The sequence below is a fragment of the Varanus komodoensis genome, unplaced genomic scaffold, assembly GCF_004798865.1.
Source record: "Varanus komodoensis strain SLA01 unplaced genomic scaffold, ASM479886v1 scaffold21, whole genome shotgun sequence".
Lineage (NCBI taxonomy): Eukaryota > Metazoa > Chordata > Lepidosauria > Squamata > Varanidae > Varanus > Varanus komodoensis.
The window spans coordinates 5,128,988-5,144,779 of NW_025335589.1; the positions used below are offsets into that span (position 1 = coordinate 5,128,988).

The window sequence follows — 15,792 nt, forward strand, 5'->3', positions numbered from 1 at the left end:
CACCAGCCATTACCTAAAACAAAAATTCCTGATTCAACCTTAAGTATGCCTTTATAATTCTAAAAGTTGCAAAAGCCTGTGTCAAGAAAGAAAACAGCAAATTCAAATGTTTTTCACTGTTATTTTATGATACACTGAAATGCAACTTAAAATGGAAATAAGGGCTTTCCATTTTCTTCAGAGAAAATGTACCCCACTTTGAGCAAACTAATCACTGGAGAAGGGTCTCATAGATTTTAAGACTTTGTCTAAAACTATTATTTTACAACTACAACATCTGAATCATTAAGTTGGAGAAGATATTCAAAGTTAGCCAAGGATATTTTGCAAATGACAATAATCTTGTGAACCAACTAGGTTTTTGTGGTTTGTTTTTGTTTTTCATATTCTGTTTATCTCACTCTCAGGGTCTGTAGTTTAGCTGTTTCTCATAAACAGAGCAGAAATATTGAGATTTGCTCAGGAAATGAATGTTTTGCTTTTAAAAAGTCAGAAAGCCATGGGACAAAAGTATCCTAAAGCAAGTGATACTGTACATAACTTGTCATACTGTGCTCTGTATATTCAAGGTTGTCCGGCGTTTTTCAGTCACCAATTAATCACAGATACTTCATTTCTGGTTTTAATTACATGATTGATAAGTAAGGCATTGATACTAGTGGAAAGAAGCACAGTGGCTCATTGTCTCACTTTTCAATAGCTGCCCATGACAAGTAAGAGCAGGTGTATACATGAAGATCAAGATCAATCTACTGATTCAGGAGAACATCTATGGCCACATTCACACAGAATGACAAGCCAATAATCCACTGAATCCTGGTTTATGATGAACAAGCAGCATGCTGAATTCAGCCTGTTGACTCTCACATGACTTTTCCAAACAGCCTAACCAGCTAAACTAATCAGGAAATAAACGCTTACTGTGACATTCCAAGATCCAGGTTTGTTGCTCCCAAGCAAGGATTTATAAACCTAGAAGAATTCCTGCTCTATGGTATTGGCTTGTATAGTAACAACAAACCAGGAGGATAGGAGTAAATTAATCCATATTAAGTATTTTTACTGAATTTGAATAACTGACCCATTGGTACGTCACATTGTGCACACCTAACTGAGCTCCTCATGCTGTTTGCGCCAGTATATTCTGTATTTCTTCAGACTAATTGTAACACAACTTTTCAATATGTTGTGTTTCCAGTGATGTATATGTGTTTGCTAAACTTGCAGTACTGTTCTAGCAGAAGTAGTGGCCTCAGCAGTATGGATGGCTGTGGGATGAGTTTCACTGCACGAGTAAATGTCCTATCAGGCTCCCTCACTCCCCACACCCAACATTTGCTAATGTACACAAGTGGAGCTGTGAATCTGTGAATAACTGAAACCTCTCATATTACTTCATGTGCTAGGTCAGGAACAACTAGCTGAAAAACTCACATTATACATCTCTTCAGAAGTAAATATCATTGCCTTCAATGGCACTTACACCTACAAAAATTGGCATGGGGAAGCAGTTGTTTTGGCTTTAGGAGTGAAATGCAAATTACATTTTAAAAATTCTCTGCTTCTTCACACCAGCAAACTGGCAAATAATCAATTAAAAAACTTGTTTATGGGCAATTTCCTTGCACAGATCACCTTTCCAACTCATCTGAGTTCTCCTACATTTGCATCTGTGTGTGACAGAAAACTGCATTTTCAGCACAGTGGAAACTGCTGTATGCATCTGCATGTGACTCAACAGTGTTAAATGTGTTTTGCATATACAATGTGACAGGGTCCTTATTTATTTATTCATTACTTTTATCTACTGCCCCAATACCCAAAAGGGCTCTCCGGGCAGTTTACAAACATAAAAACTCCAAATACAAACACTAAAATATCCAATTAAAACACAAAGCACTAAAAACAATTCTAAAAAATTACAAGCAGCAGCAACTGCATATAGCATCACAATGTAGCAGCAGCATACAGTATTAAGATATATAAATATGAAACTTTGCAACGGGTAGGAACATATGTGAGCAGGCAATCCTTCAGATATCCAGGCCCTTTCCAGGAAGAGACCATGGTTGATGGTGGCAAAGGCTGCTGAAAAGTCCACGAGAATCAACAGGCTCACACCCCTCCCGTTTCACTTCTGGCAAAGGTCATCCCACAGGGGGACCAGGGTGGTTTCCATTCCAAGACCAGGCCTAAAGCCCAATTATGATAGATCTAGATAATCCATTCCACCCAGGAGTGCTTGAAGCTGCCTGGCTACCATCCATTCAAACACCTTGCCCAAGAAGGGGATATTCACAACAGGTCTATAGTTGTTCCCATCCCCTGGGTGCAGGCTTGGTTTTTGCAATTGTTTAATCACTGTCTCCTTTAAGGAGGCTGATATCATTCCCTCTCTCAAGGAGGCACTGACAGCCTCCTGGACCCAGGTGCAAACCCCCTCCGTAGGTTTTAGCATACAGGTGATAGATCAGATTTGACCAAGCACCTTCTCCACATTGTCAGGCCTCAATAACTGAAACTGATCCATCAAAACTGAACTGAACTGAACAGTTTCTCTTTCCTTGTGAAAAAGAAAGGGCTGTAGAGGAGATCTTCCTAAAGATCTTAGGTTTGGGCATCACAGTAAGTTTTGACTTCTGGTTAATTCAGCTATTCATGTCACAAGAGAAGCCAGCATGAGTACATAGTTTATTCACTGCGAACCAGGATTTGCTAGAATTCTGGCTTAGTTTTTGAATCTGTAAGCAAGCTACATGTGACACTCACTGCTGAATATTATTTCAGAGGCTATACCTGTTCTCTTACGTATATTCTCTCCTTGATACAAATCACCAACTTCCTACCCTTTTTTCCTATTGTAGATCTTTTGAGATTTGTTTAGAGCAGACTTAAAAAAAAAATCTTCCACTCTCCAGGCAAGCTTACACACACATTTATTCTCATCTTGTCTGCACACATTTTAATTATTTTACCAGCAGGAGCACTGAGAGAAAATGGAAGGGCATCTCAAATGCTTCGCCTGCTCATATTCTATAGGGAAAAACAAAGGGTAGTGGGGGCATCCAGTCCAGCTGCAAAGACAGTTATATATATGAGAGAGAGAGAGAACCAGAACAGTGAGATGGAGTAATAAAAGCTCCATTATCTCAGCCTACCCCTATTATCTATGTCCATGCATTCTGCACACCACTGCTTCACTTTGTAGAGAATACCAGTATTTCTTTTTTTATTCCCTTTTGGTGTCTTATTTCAATCACCATTTAAAGGCATGTTTTCTCTTTTAACTTTCCATTCATTTGATAAATAAGTGGATAATGGATAATTTCACTACGAGCAACCCACAAAATGAAATGAAAAGGAAACAGGATAAATAACATGCAGTTATGAGCCAATGCAAAAGCACTTTCTATACTAAACATCTGTATACACATTCTACAACCAAAATACTGAAAGACTGCTCTTATCCCCTAACATAAATATAACTTTTTCTGCCTTTTTTCCTATTTATTTTTTATTCGTTTATTTATTTATTAGATTTTTTTCCTGCCCCATTATCCATAAAGCCAGGGGTCCTCAAACTTTTCCACCAGGGGGCCAGTTGAAAGCTGCCAGTGCTGTGCGTGGGCTGGAAAGGGGGTGCCGGCGGTGCACGTGGGCCAGGGGCGGGGGCGGCACATGCGGGCACACGCACTGAGGTGGGCGTGGGGCATGCGGCGAGGCCAGGTGAGGTGAGGCGTGGGTGGGCATGTGGGGCGAGGGGAGGCGAGGCGTGGGCGGGCATGCACTGCAAGGCGGGTGCACGAGGCAGCGGCTTGCTCGCTTGGAGATCGTTTTCTCTGAGGGAGCACACCGCGGCCTCCCCATGTGCAGGGCGAGGTGGGCGGCGGCGGGTGGGCTTATGGGTGCAGGCGCACGCGCGGCAGGTCCAAATGGGCATGGCGGGCCGGATAAATGAGCACGGTGGGCCGGATCCAGCCCCGGGCCGTAGGTTGAGGACCCATGCATAAAGCTCATAAGAGCAAAGTTGCTAGTTGCTCACAAATGCCAGTAAAGGTGGGGTATGACCAAGCTTTCCGTACAGCTGTCACAACATTTTGCTACCAAAGATGTGTAATAGAGAGCCTATTGTATACATAATTGCAAGTTATGCATGTACCTCTGTCTTACAAATTATAGGGTTAATGGCGACATATAGGGGAAAAAATCAAATCCATTTCAAGCTAGATGTGGGCATATACAATAAGCATATGGCACCTCTTCACAAATTGAATTCTCCCTGTCAACCGAACTGCCACATCACAGTCCGCTACCAGAACTTCTAAATTGGTTATAGCATCTTTCAGCATGAAACTGAAATCTAATGTGCTCATATGCAAGACCCATGATGTCCCTGACACAGCACCAAATCAAGCCGTAAGGCATACCATTACGTGAACTGTATTCGGCACAACTACACTACAGAAAAAAACATTCACAGATGCATTGCTGTCTCTTTTACAAGGTTATTTTTATAAAACAGTCTTCAGAACTTGCTTGAAAGGGGAAAAAAATTGTTTGTTGCCCACTGGGTTGCTTTGCTGACCCAGGAACATGAATCTTTTATCAAAGCAATGTCTGTTTACAAATAGGAGAGTTACAAAATGGAACAGCTGCAAACACTTCATAACCATGAAAAAATTTTTTCATGTTACTGTATCCCTTAATACAAGAAGCACCAAAATCAGAGTATCTAGAGGTCCTGGACAGAAGGATTCTGCAATTCTTTCTAAAGAAAATTTTAATTTCATCCTCTAAAGAACTAATCCATTAATTTTACTGAGTTAATCTACAGTACTGCTGGTAACTTCTCTTTTTTGTAATATTCTCTTCCTCTGAGAAATACTCTGAATTGGTATTATGTTTCTGTCTGTCTCTCTCTCTCTCACACACACACACACGCACGCACACACTTATATGCACATCACAGTAGAGAAAATTGTTCATTATTAAATCAGGAGTCACTTGTAACTGCCTTGCTATAAAGATGGAGCAGGGAGCCAAGCCAACCCTAAGAAAATCTTAGTAATGTGGACCAGATGTTTGTGATAAAATATTAATGTGAGACAGCAGCCTTGTTTGAAGGGCTTATACAAATGGCAGACTTTTTTGAAAACAAACGCTAAATGGTGGGGTGGGGGAGAGAAAAATGAAAGAACCTACAAGATGTTGGCTTAATGGCAGATTTATATACATTTAAAACAACTTTATTTTTTCTCCTTAAAATACATTATAACTTCACATAGAACAAGCTGTTTCAGCTATTTAATAGAAATACAGGCGGTTTTCTTATCTTATGATAGGGGAGCATATTAAATCTTTTAAACCAGTACCTTCATGGCCAACAAGCCAGCCGTGTTCACTGTACCACATAAACCATTCTATGCTGCAGGGAGAAATGATGTGAGAAAAGCGGTTGGAGGGGAGAAGGCAATGCATCACACTACCAACCCAGCCTCAGCTAGCTCCAGTTGAGGATAAAATATCATCCAAACCCTCTTATTGCTTTATCCATATGTGTTGCCACATTTTATTCCACAAGGTCTGAACAAGTCCTACTACACAGCACAGATTTCTTCGCACCCAATGCCTTTAGTGCACTTTTCTCTTTTTTTGCAACAGTGGTTTTTGCCTGCTTTAACCTTCATGAATCAGACTGACGGAACTTTTTACTATTTCTAAGAGCCAACAAAATCAAGAAGGTCCTTAACTCAGGAGTTTATTGCTGCCATCTAGTGTCACTTTTCATTATCAAGGACCATCTTCAGCAAGGGCTGCTTCACATTTGACATTTTGTGTTCTCAACAATAACCTCTGTTTAAAGCGACCACTGTATCCACCCTTGTGCATAAAAGTAGCCAATTTTAATATTATTATGGCCACGATGGCATGCTTGGATTTAACATACAGCCATGTCAATACAGAAAACAAGACACTAGAGTAATCATCACACAACTAATTACACAAATGTGCATTTCCCCTTGCATAATACACACTCCACAACACAGACTGTCTAGGGGAACATGCTTCATGTGAAACCTCACTGAAAAGTTAGATGAAGAAGAATGAACATCAAACTTCTGAAACTCTGTACCCAGCCCTGTTAATTCAAAAAGGGGCTATTCTGGAACAGCAGGGCCAGTCCAAGACATTTTGTTGTTCAGGGGCTAAAATACCAAGGGCATCCCTGCCTTATTCCATATACAGAAGCAAATCTGGCGCTTGAATCTTACTTCTACAGAACTGGCAACATGCCAGAGTCCTCTGCTACCCCTGAGGAAAGCAGGATTGCTAATGTAGCATACACAACATCTCCATAGAGGAATGGCACCTGAGGAAGCCTTAATATTTAATTATTGCATTTGTACACCACTCCAATAGTACCCCAGGACTCTCTAAGCAGTTTACAACACAACAAATCCTAAAGCAATGTAACAGTAAAATAAGTAAAACCAGCACAACTACAAGAACTATTGTGACAGCATGCAAATAGAAATGACAGACAGACAGAGAGATATAACAGCTTAGAGTTAAAGCATGGTGAATTAAAATCATAAAACAATATTAAATTAGGTTTTTTTTTAAAACATATCCAATAAAAATCAATCATTAAAATATTTGAATAACAGTGTTTTAGCCTGGCACTGAAAGGACCATAAAGAAGGTATCAGATAAGTTACTCCCAGGAGGCTGTTCCACAAGTGGGGCACAATCACTGAAAAGGCCTCTCTTCTATTCGCCCATCTTCCTCACCTCCTTGGAAGATGGGTCTTTCAGAAGGGCTTCCAAAGCCAATTGTAGGTTGGTAGGTACATATGGGAGAAGGTGGTCCTTCAGGTAACCTGGTCCCAAGCTTTTAGGACTTGGGACCCGGAGCTCAACTGGTAGATAAATTGGGCCTGGAGCTCAACTGGTAGACAATATAGCTGATACAATATTAGGGTGACATGGGCGCACACTCTAGCCTGTGCGAACAGTCACACTACCCTGTTTTGTACAAGTTGAGGCTTCCAGAGCATCTTTAAAAGTAGCCCCACATAGCATACATTACAATATTCAAACTGAGAGGTTACCAGAAACATGGGTGACTCTGGCTAGGCTTTGCCTGTCCAAACAGGGCCACAGTTGATAAATTAACTAGCTGAAAGAAGACACTCCCAGACACGGATTCTACCTGAGACTCAAGTGATAGTTTTGGGTCCAAGAACACTCCAAGCTAGGGACTCTGTCCCTTGGGAGAGTGTGAGCCTATCCAGGACAGGTTGAAGCCACCCTCCATCCAGTCAGACAGACCATCTAGCAACAGTACCTTCATCTTATCTGGATTACACCTCAACTTATTGGCCCTCATCCAGTCTATTACCTAGCTCAGGCAGTGGTTCAGGACAGAAACTGCCTCACCTGAGCTTGAGGAAATGAGTATGCTGATGACACCTTAGACCTCACCTTCAAATGACCTCTTCCAGTGATTTCATGTAGATTTTGAGAAGCATGGGTGACAGTATAGAGCCCTGAGGGACCCATAGCACAGCTGCCACGGGAGTGAGCAAAACATTCTCCAACACCACCTTCTGGATACAGTTGGCCAGAGAGGAGTGGAACCACTGCATAGTGTCCCCAGCTCCCAACCCAGGCAACTTGTCCAGAAGGACACCATGGTCAATGGTGTTGAAAGCTGCTGGGGATCCAGGAGAACCCGAGGGCCTCATTCCCCCATCTCTCTCCTGGCAAAGGTTATCCAACCAAGGCAGTTTTCATACCAAACTGCAGGCTTAAGCCTGATTGAAATGGATCTAGATAATCAATTTTGTTCAAGAGTACCTGGAGCTGCTCAGCCACCACCTGCTCAAGCACCTTGCCCGAAAGGGAGATGTTCACCACAGGCCTGTAGTTGGCAACAGCCCCTGGATCCAGGTTTGGCTTCTTTAGGAGTGGTCTTATCACAGCCATCTTTCTTTGCTTGCTTACTTGCTTGCTTGCTTTTTATGTTTCTATACCATTCTATGGCCTGCAGGCTCTCTTTAGGGAGGCTGGGACCACTCTCTCTCTCTTAGTGAGGCATTAATAGGCAGAAGCCCCCTCACTAGATGGCTTAATGAACCACAATGGGCAAGGGCTGAGTAAACAAGTAGTGGCATGGACAGAACCAAGTACCTTGTCCACATCATTGGGCTGCAACAACCAAAACTCATTCATCAAAGTTGAACAAGATGGTACCCTGGACACCTCTCTCAATGGCTCTACCCTGGACCTAAATCAGCTGTAGAGTTCAATTCGCAAGCAGATCTGAGATGCTTTGTTGTCAAAGTGATAGGCAAATTCATCACAGCAAAGTATCAAAGGTACAGTGGTCTCATTTGATGGTTCAGTTTGTAGTATTTATCATCTTGGGTGCTCCCTTCAAATTTAGAGCCTTTTCGGAATGTGAACAAAAGCTTAGAAATTCACAGCAGAATAGCAGTCACACAAGAACTTGGTTTGCTCAATCATGGCAAAAAAGAAGCTGAGGTGGTTTTTCTCCTCCCCATGTGAGCCAGTTGCTTGATGTACAGTTGCCAATTACCCTTGTAATGCACATCTCCCCATGCCATGTGAACCAGGAAAGAGGCACAGAGGGAGTGCACTGGCTTCAAAACAAGCCATGAATTCTGGAGCCATTTCAATACCATTTCTCACTGCGATTGTGCAAATCTGGCTGCTACATACTTGCAAATATTATGCCAGGACAAGTAGAAATTCTGGAGTGATCTGCTAATAGCTGTGGCATTTCCCCACTTCCCACCCCAACCCAGCAAATGTAGCCTTGTGCTGCAGGCCAAAGTCTGACACCAGAAATTGCTTAATGGCTCACATAAGTATAACACTTCCATTAAACAACACCAGCTTCACAGCTTTCAAACTAATTATATGTCTGTGAAGTCTGCAAATGAGCTCTGGCTTTTTATACATTTTCAGTGGTGGACAATCAGAACAAGCTCCTTCCACTCATACAGTAACTAAACCAGCAACTGTTCTGTGTGGAAATTCTTTTCTTTCCATCCAGATAACAGGAAGACAAACAGTACAAGTTCACTGAATTAGAACTGAGTAAGCATCAGTGCAGTATAATCAGGTACAGATGATGCAACATTTAGACATTTTATATTACGAAGCTAGTAGAGAAATCAGCACTACTATTTACCAGAAAGTCAAATTGTTCACCAAAAGGATATGTAAACAAGATGGGACACTTCAGCATGTTTGGCTCTGTTCACCTAATTGTAACAAGAGATTTTTCTCTCACTACAGAAGTTAAATTTACTTAAGAAAGCTAGGAAGTTCATGTTATACATAATTACTACTTTTGTAAGTGGTTAGTGTACACTTATTTATTTTTATTTATTTATTAAAACATTTTTATGCCGCCCCATTCGCCGAAGCCTCGGGGCGGCTTACAACATAGATAAAACAAGTTAAAATCCATATAAAATAATCTTAATTAAAACTCACATTATAAAATAAGCCGCCCTGGCCAGATAAAATTCAATTGTATTTAGCATTTAAAATGTTGCTTAAATAAAAAGGTCTTAGCCTGGCGCCGAAAAACAAATAACGACGGCGCCAGGCGGACCTCTCTGGGGAGCGCATTCCATAACTTAGGCGCCACCGCTGAGAAAGCCCTTCTCCGAGTAGCCACCCTCCTAATTTCTCTCACGGAGGGCTCCCGGAGAAGGGCCTCTCCCGCCGATCTCAGGGGGCGACTGGGCAAATATGGATGTAAGCGCACTTGAACTTTTCACTAAAATTTTACAGGATGTACCTCCTTCTGTCCTTCTTGGGTTGATCAGTGAAAGACTGATTGACAGAAGAGGACAGAAAGGAACGATTGGTAGACAGTTGTCAGTAGGGAAAGTCCATTAGTGAATAGGATCACCAGAAGTTAGAACACAGAAGGAAGAGTTATTGTGAGCATTACTTATTTTTATTACATATCAGGTGACTACTTGCTCTGAATGTAGATAAGTTCCAGAAATAAATATCTAAACTTTTAACCACATATGTTCTGATCTGAGTCAATCCAAAGGTTGGTCAGACATGCTGTTTTTGAAGTGCAGGGCTAATAATATAAAGAAACAGCAAATCAGTAAGCAGTGGTAATAAGTTACCTGGGAGAATATTGGATCCAATAGGGAACCCCAAAGTAGCATCACATCTAATGTTTAAAATGTGTGTACACAGCAACTAAGAGTAACACCCCATAAATTTGACAAAGTTGACTTTTGTAATTCAAGTTTCTGCTAAAATAGCAGTTAATATACCACATGAATTCTTTTTTATTTATATTAGATATATATCATTTAATGTGAAAACAGGTTTATGGGCACAATCCTATGCACGTTTAGACCAAAAAAAAAAAAAAAAGACAAAACTGAATGGGGTATAATTATAGGTCTTTTTTTGGTCTAAACTTGCAGAGGATTGCACCTTAAGAGGGTATAGTTGTTTTGGTTGCACTCAAGAGTGTGACATTTCAAAATCTAGGTATGACTACCCAGAAGGCTTTTTTATTTCAGTTTTATGTACACATGAGATGGTGGTGAGGCAGAGAAAAGGCCTCTACATAAGATCTCAATACCCAAGCGAGTCACACAGAGAAGGAAGTTGATCAGATAACCTGATCTTAAGCTATCTGGGGTTGATAAGTCACAATCAGCATTTTGTATGGCACCCAGCAATGGACTAATAGCTCGTGTCATCACTGTACAGGGAGTCACTGCTTCTATTCAACAATGTAGCTGTACTGCTCAGAACTAATTAAAGTTTCCATTCCTCAGAGGCAGCCCTGCATAAGCACATTACAGTAACACAAAAAACCTGAAACTAAGGCATGTGGCATGATTACACCTCTCAAGGAATGGGTATAGTTGGTTCCCCAACCTCAGCTATGCAAAAGCAATTGTGGTCACTGCTGAAACCTTAGCACTCACACTGAATGTGAATGCTGGAGTTTCCCAGAATTATTAAGTCAACTTTTCAAAGAGACTGCAGCCTCATCAAAAACAATGCAATCCCAGGTCCCTGATAGGTCTTTCTACTGAGAAGAGGTACATCCTTCTTGTCTAGATTACATTTCAATTTGCTGGCCCTCATTTGGTCCTTCACCAATAGCAGACATCAGTTCAGAACATCAACAACTATAGAGTGGGATGCAGAAAGGCAGACAGACTTAGGTGTCATCTCCATAGTAATACCACCAAACTTCAAACCCTAGACAGTGGTTTCATGTAGATGTTAAGTAGCAGGGAGACAGAAAAGCACCTGTGGAATACCAGAGGCCATTGAACAGTAGTCCTGCAGGAGCAGCCTCTGGATTTCTATTTCACAAATGACTGAAACAACCACAAAATAGTGCCACCCAATCTTCCCCCAGTCATGGTGGATAGTATCAAACGTCATTATGAGATCTAGCAGAACTGACAGGAACAACCACACCTTGTCTAGTTCCTGGTGAAGGCCTGACAATGGATGAAATGGATCTAGATCTTCTGTCTTATCCAGAAGCCTGGAGTTATGATGCTACGACATGCTCAAACCTTGCCTAACAATGGAATACTGGAGACTAGCCAGAAATTACCTAAACCACTGTAATTCAGGGAGGACTTCCAACATACAACAAAAACCTTACCACCACTTTTTAGATCCAGGTAACCACTACTGTGAACAACTCAGACATCATTCCCTCTCTGATAGCTTAGATAAACCAGGAAGGACAAGGGTCAGCACATATGTGGCAAGTCTCACTGTTCCAAAAATGCTATCCCCGTCTACAAACTCATCTCTACAAATTGACAGTTGGACAAGCAGATACCAAAGGTCCAGTCTGCAGTAACTGTGGTCCCAGGTCAGAACAGATAGATATCAGAGATTTTATCTACATAGTCCTTTGTAAAAGGGTCAAAGCAGGACTGAGTTGTCCTTATTACTATTTGGTAATAGGACCCTGACAATCCCCTAAAGCAGGCCTTCACATAAAACATAGTTTAGTTATGCAGATTATGATTTCATGTTGGGGCTGAACTTAGCCAGTGTTGCTAATAAATGTGGGAAATCAGAGTACACTGTTAACCTATTTCCCCCCAAGAAAAATAAATTTCATAGGCTACATTTTTCACTAGCATGCCATAAAGCCTGCATAACCTTTTCACAACTCTGTGGTAATTACTATGCAAGTCACATCATGGTACTTAAATAAGCCATTATTCTCATATTTCCCCTTTGCACATAATCTGCATCTATTGATTTATTAACCAATAACTATTTTACTTTGATGCTTTTCTGTCAGCTACTAATATTATATAAAACTTGTGATGGTTGCTTCAGGTTTGTTAAGATTTTACAAACACTGCAAAAAAAACTTGAGATTACTGGCAATGTAGATATTTCATTCATCTTAGCTAGAAGCATCACTGTGCCCTCCAATTGGTTTACAGCAAAGCAATCTATTATAGAAGAAGTCACAAAGCAGTACTTTCCCCACTTTAATATACTTGATCATCAACCATGCTATAACATCCACCTTTGTGTTTGCACAGCTAAGATCTTTCTAATATATGTAGTCAAACTCCTAAATTCCAGGGGGCTTATAAATTTACCATATAAATTCACAGCAGCCTTAATTTGTCACACAAACCTTGCTTTCAGAGAGCACAATTTTCAATGGCTGTTGGTTAAAGCAAGTGTTTGGCAGCTCAATGAGTATATTGGGAACCCAAGCTGAAAATGAATTCAAAACTTCAACTAAGAATGATGGCAGTCTGTATAACCTAATGTTTCATGGAATTACAGCTTTTAACCATTTAATTTATATAAGAATGTACTACTTAACTTTAAGCTGATTTACAATGAATTTTTAATACTTAAACAAATAGCCTGAAGTTTTTAAGGATCACGAATGCAGCATGCAATTGACCTAATAGATGAGAGTAGTTCCCATTGCATTGTTAAGCTGAAAATTAAGAAGGATATGCCACAACAGACACCAATAATTATTCTAAAGAAGTAACTACACCATATTAATCATGAATCTACTTTTATATAAAAGCATTAAAGGCAGGTTTTAAATATGAAGTTTCAAGCTCATAATTATTCAGACAACAATAGGCCCCACAGAACCATTACCATGTAGCAAAACCATAATTAGCTTTCATAGTTCTTTTGCATATAAATCTTCAATTTGCAGAAAGCAAGCAAATATTTGCAAGAATGTTTTAAACTGAAGAAGACAAGGAATGACTGCTATGTGAGCAGTTTCTTTGTGACATCAAATTATTAAAGCTAAATGATTTTGTAAGGGAAGTCATGGAATCTACAACACAGATAAACAAACTTTCTTAAGAGACTTATTCAGTAGTAACAGTTTTTGATATCATGCAAAGGCACATGAAAAGGCATGACCTACTAAACTATGAAATACTACTCCCTGCAAAATATCTATGGCCATATCAGGATCTACCATATGTGGCTAGATATGTCTGCCTATACAAACAGTACTTATCCCTTACATGCAATGTAGGAAATGAGAAACAGGAACAAGATTAAATAGGTCAATTTGTTTTTTCCCCCTAAGGTCCCATGGTTTACCAATCTTAACTGGCAATCTTAAACGCTCAATATCATTATACTGTTTAGCTACACTAACCAGTGAATAAAAACGGAACGGAAGCAAACTTATCCCAACAGGTAGTTCCACAGTCAAGGAGCAGCCACTCAGAACTCCACTCAGAACTCCACCAAACACTCCTCTGAAGGAAGCAGTCTAAAATTAGGTCCTCTTCCAAGATATTAAGAGATGAATACAGGTGGTCTTCCAGGAAGCCTGGACACAAGGCACACAAGGCTTCACTGTAAAAAGAGGATGATTTTAAAAAGGCTTACCTTGCATAGCTTTTTCTGCACTGCTCATCATTTCTGCTCATTCTAAACATATTCCAGCCATCAAAGTCATGCCAGGACACCTCGTTTTTGTAACCCTAACCCCACCAAGGTGCACACCCCTAGCCCTAATACAGAGCTAAAGTTCCACTGAAAAGAGGGTGATTTTGAAAAGGCCTTCTTTGCGTAGCTTTTCTTGCACTGCTCATCATTTCTGCCCATTCTAAACACATTCCAACCATCAAAATCATGCCAGGACACCTCATTTTTGTAACCCTAACCCAGTGATGGTGAACCTTTTACAGACCGAGTGCCCAAGCTGCACCCCAAAACCCACTTATTTATCACAAAGTGCCAACACTGCAATATTAACTGAAAACTGAGATTTTAGTTTAGAAAAAAACAGCTCACAGCCAGTCCAAGCATGCATACATGCATGCATGCATGCATAGATAGATAGACAGATAGATAGATCGATCGATCCTTGGCAGCACACTGATCAGCCATGCGAAAGCCCCCGACGAGTTACGGCTAATCAGTTGCGGCTTGTGACATCATCACCTGGTGCCACTGCTCCTTTCCGAGCATGCACGTGGCCCTGTGTGCACTGTTATCCAATGCTTGGCTGCTGGGGCGATGCTGTGCCGACAGAGATGGCTCTGCATGCTCACTGTGGCACGTATGCCATGGGTTCGCCACCACTGCTCTACAGCATCTAAAGTCTTCAAAGGCACCTTCACATAGAGCACTGTTACAGAAGTCTAAATGATATTTGCAAATTGTAGAAAGTTCTTCTCAAAAACATGAATTCTCAACCATCCCTATTGTGTTAGCAGCCTTGCCTTAAATATTCCCTCCAAAGCCTGTCAGAATCTGAGAAAATGCAGAATTAACTTTTCATTCACTATTACCTTAATTCCAAATGCATAGCATCCAAATTTGTCAGCTGTCAAAAACAACAGCTGCAGTAAATGAAAAATTCCATCTCAGCAAACCATTATGAGAATGAGCCTTGTAATGGTGCATGCAGTCCATGCATTCTTGTTATGCTCCTCCCTTAGTCTAAACTAGTAAACAAAGCAGGAAAAGGAAGCTTTGCATGATGTTGAAACATAGGATTTTTTTCACTGTCCCTAAACATTTAAATACAACTGAGTATCATTTAAGCCAGCAGTCAGGCTGGATAGAAATTATCCAGGGTTCATAAGCTAACAAGAAACTCTGGCTTAAAACTGGCTTAAGAGGCTGTCTTACAAACCTAATTTATTTGGCTACAATGTATCATTAATTACAGGTTTGGATGCCATGGGTTAAACGCCATTCACATCATGTTTTATTAAGCCAGAATGTTTGTCTTATTTTATAGTGCTAATTTGGCCAGTAAAATCATGACATTTCTCATTCTTGGTTTCTTTTCCAGGACTCCATCATTAAAACAAAACTAAACATGAATTAAAAACTAATATTAGAAATTTATCTTCTTTTAAACTTACTCAGAATTATCACAAAATACACAACTAATTTTATGGAGTGTATTTAAAACAGCAACAGTCCTAGAAGTGCCACTGCATTGCTCCCAAACTATAGAAATTAAGAGGTAGTTTCTGCTTTCTACTATGGTATTCTAGATTGACATCATCTTTTACACTTCAAAATAGGGCACTATTTGGCCTCAGGAAATTTCTGATACACCCAGTCACACATTGTAGATGCTACTAAAGAATGCCACACACTTTATAAAGCAGCTATAAGGCTGAATGGAAGGCAATGTTTAGGCTACATGAAACCATGCTAAATCTTCCTGTGTATAACAACATGCCAACAAGCAAAAAATGTAAGAAA

At 40.4% G+C, this 15,792-nt stretch overlaps 1 protein-coding gene across 9 annotated transcripts in view; it reads right to left on the minus strand.

Moving 5' to 3' along the window:
- Nucleotides 1-15,792, minus strand: part of INPP4B (inositol polyphosphate-4-phosphatase type II B) — a 307,638-nt gene that overhangs the window by 238,820 nt on the left and 53,026 nt on the right. The gene's annotated exons all lie outside the window — the stretch shown is intronic.